We start from the raw sequence: 9144 nt of genomic DNA on the forward strand, positions 1-9144 counted from the left end.
GATACTATTATAAAATTAGAGTGATTTTAGGAGGCCGATGGATTTTAATGAATATTTTTGACACATTAAAAGAATACTATTAATTACGTGGTCGCAATAGCTTCGGGACAGTGGTTGATTTAATAATTCATCAAGGATGAAAACAATAATATAAATTACATGGAGGCATTAAAAATACCCAAATATTGGTAGGAATGTAGCCTATTTAACTGAATAATGTATAGACATCTCTGGCACTCTATAAAGATCTATATTTATTTGTGTACTACCATCTGCATGTCAATCTGTTCTTATTCTGTCAACCCCTGGGGCTTGATCTAAGGTGCTGGAAACTGCTTCTCAGCTCAATATACCCCCGGCTGGCGTACTGACACTCACCCATTCATGAATTGGGCCTTGTAGGTTGTGAGTTTAGATGCCAGCACTCACAAAAATTGACTCATGGAGTAAGAAGCCCCAAATTAGGTGGGATGTGTGTACTGTTGTTTTGTTCTCTGTTTTTGGAGGATTTCTCTCTGCTTTCTTCCCCAATCCCCCTCTCTCTGCACTCAAATTGATCTTGCTCTTTCTTGGCTTGATTGTTCATAGCTGTTTTTCTACCACTTCAGCCATACCTGTAGCCTGGCTTTTTGCCAGTTAATTGGAGATGTCGTCTCTCAGGCTTTTCTGCCTGGATTGGCTTTGAAACTTCATCTTCCAGTTCTCACCTCTTGAGTAGCTGGGATTACAGATGTGAGCCACTGGGGTGCCTAGGGATGAATTCGACTTTGATTTTTGTATTCTTTCTGTTTTTCTAAGCATGGGATCATCTACTATAGAATTTCTGTGAATATCTTGGGTCTGAAGTAAGATATATAATACATATGCTAATCTGTATAGTTCTCATAAGATGTAATCAATTTAATACATGTTATAAGTGTAATAATAGTCAATATAAATAAAGAATGAATAGTGCAAAAAATAAAATAAATACACAGGCAAATAATATGCGGTAAACATAAGTATGTAGAGATTAATCATTATTTCAAATGTGGATGAATATTACTTTAACAGGGCTGGGGATTGAATTCAGGCCTAGGGAACAGGCCTGAATTGCTTGTCTTCAAAGACGGTGAGTTTCCCTATCCTCCATAGTGCATTAGAGTTATCCAGACTCTGAGTTCAAATCCCAGGCCTGACAGGAATAAAAAAGGCACGAATGTCAAGCTGGGGAGCTTCATTAGTATTTTTACAATTTTTTTTTTTCGTGGGGCTTGAGCTCTGGCCTTTGGCACTGTCCCTGCGCTCTTCAGCTGAAGGCAAGTGCACTACCGTTTGAGCCACAGCACCACTTCTGGTTTTCTAGTGCTTTATTGGAGATAAGAGTGTCATGCGCTTTACAGCCTGGGTTGGATTGAACCACAGTCCTCAGCCTCTTGAGTAGCTAGGGTTACAGTTGTGAGCCACCAGCGCCCGGCTATTTTTAATATTTTAATTTTTTTTAATTGATTGATTGCCAATCACGGGGCTTGAACTGAGGTTATGGCAACACTGCCTCAGCTTCCATCACCCTAGGTTGGAAAGGTGCAGCCTCTGGACCCACAGCCGATCATGGGTTGTTATGTCTCGGGGGCTGACAGGAAAACAAAATGAAAACAGCACTGAGAAAAACGGCAATCTGTGGATGGTAGGCGGTTTCTTGGTTTTCCTTCCTTGCATGGTGACCATCCCGGGTCCAAATGACAGGGTTGCAACCTGTAGGTCACCTGGCACTACTGAAGGCTGGCAGGTTGTCAGCGAAGCCATAGGCCAACCTGAACACCTAGGTCCTTACTTTGAATCCCGGTCATGCCACTTACAAAGGGCTGGGGAGCCTAAGAAACTATTGCCTGTCCATAGGAGCACCAGAGGAATGTGAACAGTGTCATGGTTGGATGAGTAGTTCATCAATCAGTCTAGCAGAAAATTAGACCCAATAATCACAGGACACTGACTAATTTTAATTCATAGTTTATTATGCACTAAAAGAATACTATTGATTAAATGGAGTCCTCACTAAAGAGCTGAGAATCCATCGGAGCATAGTATGTGTCATTGAATCCTAAATAGACATTTCTGGCAGTATGTAAATATCTAAATTTATAGTTATTTGTATACCATCATCTGCGTAGAACATTTTTGCTATTTTGGCCAAACCTGAAACTTGTTCCCAGGTCTTGGGATCCACTTGGCACCTGCATGGGCTAGAGGCTGCCGTGCTGACACTCACCCATTCATGAATTGGGCCGCCTAGTCCCTCAGTCAAGGTACCATCATTTCCAAAAGTTTCTTCCTGGTGTAAGATTCCATGTGTGACACCTGTGTTCCTTTTCTGTGCAAGTGTTGGGTGTCAGGTATGCTGTACATATTATGTCTACAAAGCTACCTGCTATGAAATAGATTGGGACAAATGTAATAAATGTTATAGGTGTACTCACAGTCCATAAAATAAATGCTAAATCAATCAATCCATCAATAATAATAAAATATAATGAATCACTCCAACAAACACGATTTAAAATGAATATAAAGATATAACTCAAATATTTAAAATGTCTATAAATGTTATGTTTTTCAGTACTGGTGCTTGAATTCAGACCTAGGGAAGAGTTGAGAAGCTCAAGCATGATTCACATAGGAAATGATCTTAATTAAGACTGCATAAAGTGTGACAATAATAATTACATTCAGGAAATCGAAGCATTGGGAAAGATCCAAGAATCAGTAGTCACATGGAAGATAGGATTCCAAAACAGCTCGCCACATCTCCTAAACTATACAAACAGGCCTTTATTAGCATATGAATTTCAGTTTATGAATGGGTGAATATGGTGCTCCACCCCCACCCCAGGGCTAGATCTCAGGTCCTGGGTATGGTCTAGCTCCTTAGTGGTTCACAACCTGGTGTGCTCATGTGGATCCATTTGGCAGTTGGTTCTGCTAGGCCCTGAGTTCATGTTCCAGCACTGCCAAAAGGTTCATCCTGATGTGAGATGTCAAACCTTGTAGATGTTTTCCTATCCTGTGCAAGTCCTGGGTCACAGCTACGATCTAGAAAGCATAGGCAACTCTATACCCATGGGAAAAGGTTGTCATCCATGTGAGCACAGTATATGTCATCCTATAGTCAATAAAATACACAATACATAGATGAATTAGACACAAAATAAAAAGATTAACTACACTGAAAACAAGGTGCATACCACATCTGTTGTAAATAGAGATCCTATGTTTAAAGGAGGTGGGCTTGTCCAGTACTGGGGCTTCAAATCAGGCCCAGTACCAGGTCTGAACTTGTAGTCTTCAAGGACAGTGAGCTTCACCTTCCCCCACAGTGTAACAGAGTTACCCAAACCTGAGTTCAAATCCAGCTCTCGCAGTAAAATGGCACAAATTCTGAGCTAGGTTTCTTCGTTCATAGTTTTTTCATTTTTTTTTTTACCACATCCGGGGTTTGAACTCAAGTCATGGCAACTCTACCTTAGCTCTGATCATCCTAGGCTGCAGCCTCTGGACCCACAGTCAGTCCTCGAACCCTCGGACTCTGGGGTTTGCTGGAAAAAAAAAAACTTTCGAGGGGAAAAAAAGCGGAGGAAATTCCACCTGGCTCTTTTATGTTTATTTTCCTTTGCATGGTGACCATTCTGGGTCCGAGCATGGCAGCCTGCAGAGTGAAGGTGACCTCTCATGGCTGAAGGCCTGCTGATTTTCGGTGGAGCCACAGGCTAACCAGACAGTGAAGGCCCTGAGGACGAATCCCAGTCAGCCCTGTTATGACGAGGGAATGGCTGGAGATCCTGGGACACTCGTTTCCAAACCTAGGAAGAGTCGTGGAATGCAATCAATCTCATCCTTGAATGAGTAGTTCCTGCTTGATGTGAGTAGGAAATGATAGGTAAGACTCATGGGGTATCGATTATTTTTAATGAAGAGTTGATGAAACATGACCATAATCATCACAGTCATGAAATGGAAGCATTGGGGATGATCCAAGAATCGTTAGTCACAAGGTAGATTGGATTCCATCACTGGTTGCCATCACTGTGGGGCTCAATCTCAGGTCCTGGGAATGGCCTAGCTTCTTAGCGGCTCAAAGGCTGGTGTGTTGACCTGGACCCATTTGCCTATTGAGCCTGCCAGTCCCCGAGGTCAGGCCCCAGCACTGCCAAAAGATGAATCCTGATGTGAGAAGCCAATCGTTGCACCTGTTTTTCTGTCCTGTGAAAGTCCTGGGTCTCAGCTAGGATGCAGTATGCTATATTGGCAACTCTATATTCATGGGAATCAGTTGCCATCCATATCAGCACAGTTATAGCTGTCATCATATGTAATAAAATACAAAATGGGCATCCATGACTAAGACACACAATAAAAAGAATAACTACACTGAATACATGATGCATTCCATATCTCTATGTAAAGAGAAATCTTATGTGTAAAGCAGGTGAGCATAGGATTTTTGCCAGTGCTGGGGCTTTAGTTCAGGCCCTAGGACTAGGCCTGAACTTGTAGTCTTCAAGGATAGTGAGCTTCCCCTTTCCCCCACAGACTTGAGTTGGAATCTCAGAGGTGGCATAAAAATGGTGAGAATTCTGAGCCAGGGTGTGTTATTATTATTAATATTGTTATTGTTATTATTATTATTATTATTGCCAAGCATGGGATTTGAACTCAGTTCATAACAACTCTGCCTCAGCTTCGATCACCTTAGGCTGGCGGGCTCCCATGGGCCCGTAACCAATCCTGAGATCCTAGGCTCTGAAGTATGCAGGAACAAATTACAGAAAAATGACAGAAAAAATGTCCCAGGATGGATTCTTTATACTTTCTTCTTTTGCACGGTGAACACCCTGGGTCTGAATTACACGGCTGCAAAGGGTACTTCACCTTGCATTGGTGAAGGCTAATGGGCTATCAAGACAGAAATAAGCTCATGCAGCAACATAGGCCTTGAGCTTGAATTTTGGTCCTGACACCTACCGGTGGGGGGAGATCCCAAGATACTTGTTCCTATGCAAGGGAATAACAATGAAATGTTAGCAAACTCATGATTGAATGAGAAGTTTCTGTGTGTATTGGTCTAGTCCAAAATTAGATGCAATGATCCTTGGACGATGATTCATCTTAATGAATGGTTTATTAAGCATGAAAAGAATACTATTCCTTCAATGGTGGCATAATAAATACCTAAGAGGTAGTAGGAATATAGTTGATGTCATTGAATCCTAGGTAGATGTCTCTGGCACTCTGTACAAATATATATTTATTGGTGTTCTACCACCTGTCTACCCACGTATGGCTATTTTGACCACCCCTGTGGCTCAATCTCAGGGTCTGGAAATGCCCTGACAACTTCATTGGCTAGAGGTTGCCGTGTTGACACACCTATTCAGGGTCTGAATTGGGTCTGCCAGGCCCTGAGTTCAGATCCCAGCACTGCCAACAATTGAATCATGGAGTAAGAAGCTGAGTGTGATACCTGTTTTCCTTTTCTCTGAGAGTACTGGGTGTCAGACATGATGGAGAACACATCTACAAATCTAGATACTATGTGATGGGTTGTCATCAATATCATAAATGGAATATGTATCATCACAGTCAATAAATAATCTCATATCTAAAATATACTTGGAACTCAAAAAATTAAATCCCCCACCAACAAATCCTCAAAGAAACAACTGCCCAATAAATAAGTGGGCTAAAGACTTAAAGAGAAATTTCTCTGAAGAGGAAAGATCATGGCCAGTACACACATGAAGAAATGCTCAACCTCCCTAGCCATAAAAGAAATGCAAATCCAAACAACATTGAGATACCACCTCACCACAGTTAGAATGGCTGTAATCAAGAACTCTAATAACAACAGGTGCTGGAGGGGATGTGGACAGAAGGGAACCTTACTGCATTGTTGGTGGGAGTGTAAACTTGTTCAACCACTTTGGAAACTAGTATGGAGGTTCCTCAAAAGACTCCACATAGAACTCCCCTATAACCAAGCAATCCCACTTTTGGGCATTTACCCAAATGTTTACAAACAAGACCACACTAAAGGTACCAACACAACTATGTTTATTGCAGCACTATTTACTATAGCTAAGATATGGAACCAACCCAGATGCCCCTCAGTAAATGAATGGATCAACAAAATGTGGTATATATACACAATAGAATTCTATGACTCCATCAGAAAGAATGACATTGTCCCATTTATTAGGAAATGGAAAGACTTGGAAAAAATTATATTAAGTGAAGTAAGCCAGGTCCAAAGAAATATAGGTCCCATTGTTTCCCTTATTTGCAATATCTAGTATATGTCTGAATCAAGCACAAAAGGTCAGGTAAGTTGATGATAGGGAAATGAACCCTAAGATATGTACTCAAATGTTTTCTTTTTCTTTCCTGAGATTGTTTCTAACACATGTATAAGATTATTTCTTTGTTGCTTTGTATGTCCCTTCCCCACAGTATAACCCCTGCTTTCACTGTATTTGATGTAGGTATAATTTCTGGAGGGGAAGGGGAAAAAGAAATCGTTTAAATAGGGAAACAGGAGGCCCCATTGCAACAATGAGATGTACAAGTCGTTATGTCAAAAACGAACTTTACAACTTTGGTGGGGCAGGGGTGGGGGGGGCGGAGAGGGGAGGATGGTGGGGGGGGGCCTGAGAGGAGCATGGGAAGGGATGGGAAGGGGAAACAAAGGAGGAGGCAACAATGCTTGATAAGAAATGTACTCATTATCTTGACCATGTAATTGTAACCCCTCTGTACAGTATTTTCAAAATAAAAAAATGGAAAATAAAGGAATAAAACAAAAATACAATAAATAACCACAACAAACAGGATATGGACTGACCATCTATCCGTAAGTACAAATCCTACCTTTACAATGTATATAAATAGAATGTTTCCTGGGTGGGTACTTGAATTCAGGCCTAGGGACCAGGTCTTACTTTCTTGTCTTCAAGCATGGTGAGCTTCCCCTTCATCCACAGTGCTTCACAGTTACCCAGGCCTTAACTTCAAATTCAAAGCTAGGAGAAATGGTGTAAATTGCAAGCCAGAGAGCTATTTTTTTTTTTTTTGCTTTTTTTGCTATACACTGTCTCGAACTGAAGTCATGGCAACCGTGCCTCAGCTTTCATCACCATAGGCTGGGGTGCAGCCGCTGGAAACACAGCCTATCCTGAGATCCTAGAACTTCAGGCCTTGTGCCGGGAGAGGGGGGTGGGGGAATCACAGAAAAAAAGTGGTGGGATGGCGTTTTTACATTTTCTTCTTTTCACCGTGGCCATCTTGGTCTGAGTGATCCACCTCCAAAGGATACTTCACCTTGCATTGCTTAAGGCTTGCAGGCTACTGGGGAAGCCATAATTCCGAACAATGATTAGCCAGGCACCAGTGGCTTTTACCAGTCCTTCTTGATACTTAAAAGGCTGTGATAGGAGGATTATGGTCAAAGTCACGATAGGCAGGAAAGTCCTTGAGACCCCTGTCCAACCTCAATGCCATCAAAGCCAGAAGTAGAGCTGTTTGGCTCCAGTGGTAGAGGGCTAATCTTGAGCAAGAACAGCTCATGGACTGTGCCCAAATCCTGAGTTCAAGTTTCAGGACTGGCAACAAACAGACATACACAACAATCGGTGCAGCCATCTGGCTAAAGCAGGTCTCCCTCTTGTCCCCAACTGGATTGGACAGACTTTCCTGGTAAAGGGGCTGCTGTCATCTTGACTCTGTCCATTCTGTCTCCATCACAGGATTCCAGGCACACCCCCATTCTTTCATGGTTCTTTTTGACCAATGGGATACAAGAATAGTGGCCGCGCCCACATTCCATGCTTCCCAGTAGCACCTGGATTCCTTCTGTTGGTTGACAACACTACCAGCAGTTGAGGAAGGTAGAGGTGGCTGAGTGGTGAGCAAGAGACTCCAGGTGACTTTGAGGTAGAGTAGGAAATGATGTCCTAGTCGGCAAGTGGGAGAATAGAGGATTTCCTAGAGCCTGGAAGCGTGGCCAGCCTAACTTTCCCATCTCATTGCTCAGATGTCTGAAACAATAAGAATCAATGAGAGAACTCTGGGCAAAAAACTGCCACAAGAACACCAGCAGTATCCTCCCGACAGACCTGAAACATTCAAGAAAACAAAGAACAGGGAAAAGGGAGGGATCCCCAAGACAAACACTACTGGAGAGCCAGATTGAATGGAGAGTCCGGCCAAAGGTGATGCCAACCATGGGGCTCCCCTGCCTTTGAACACAGCCACAGCCACCAGGGTCCTGAGTGTCAAGGATCCCAATACCACCAAGGATCCACAGAGGTTCTACCCACATGTGGTACCCACCCTGGACCACAGAAAAGAAGAAACCAGTTACTATTTGCCAAGATCCAACCACTGAAGCAGGGAAAGACAGACCCACAGGGCCAATGGGAGTAAGAGAGGGAGAAGATAGCCCAGATACATGCAGAGCCAAAAATGGAGCTAGAGATCCACAAGGCACCCATATAGTGGTTGGTTTCAGCAGAAAGCGATTTACAATGTGCACTGGCCCAAGTGCAGCAGGCCACTGATGACAGAGAAAGGGATCACCAAGCTCTTAAGAGCTGCCTGCAAGCTACAGAGTGGCACATGGCAGAGCTGGAGATAGTGGTTTCTGTGGTCACTGCTGGAAAGGAGGAGACCAAAATGTTCTTCAAACAGCTGAATGATGTAACCCTTCAGCTCAAGGACAAGACCAGTAACTTTGATGACCTGGAGTAAATGAACACAGAGTTGCAGGAGATGGTGGAAGTGCTGTGGATACAGAGGAGCAACATGAAGAAGAGAATATGCAAGTTCCAACAAGTGCTGGAGGGGCATGAGGTAGTGAAGAGACTACTGGACAATCTGAGGTGGCTGGTGACCACAGCGAATCTGTAGAATGACACCTTCATGGAGGACCTGAGCATTGAGAGGTCCACACAGAAGAAGGAGGCATGGTGGCTGACTCAATGGGTGAACCATCTGACAGAGGAGAAGGAATGAGGGGCAAGGCATGTGTTGGACCTAGGGAATGAGCTGTGAGAACTGAGAAGGAAGCTGATAAAGCCACGCCCACCACGGGACCATCTCAGGCCAAGCGGCAGC

This window comes from Dipodomys spectabilis, unplaced genomic scaffold (assembly GCF_019054845.1).
Source record: "Dipodomys spectabilis isolate Male_0828 unplaced genomic scaffold, ASM1905484v1 ptg000307l, whole genome shotgun sequence".
Lineage (NCBI taxonomy): Eukaryota > Metazoa > Chordata > Mammalia > Rodentia > Heteromyidae > Dipodomys > Dipodomys spectabilis.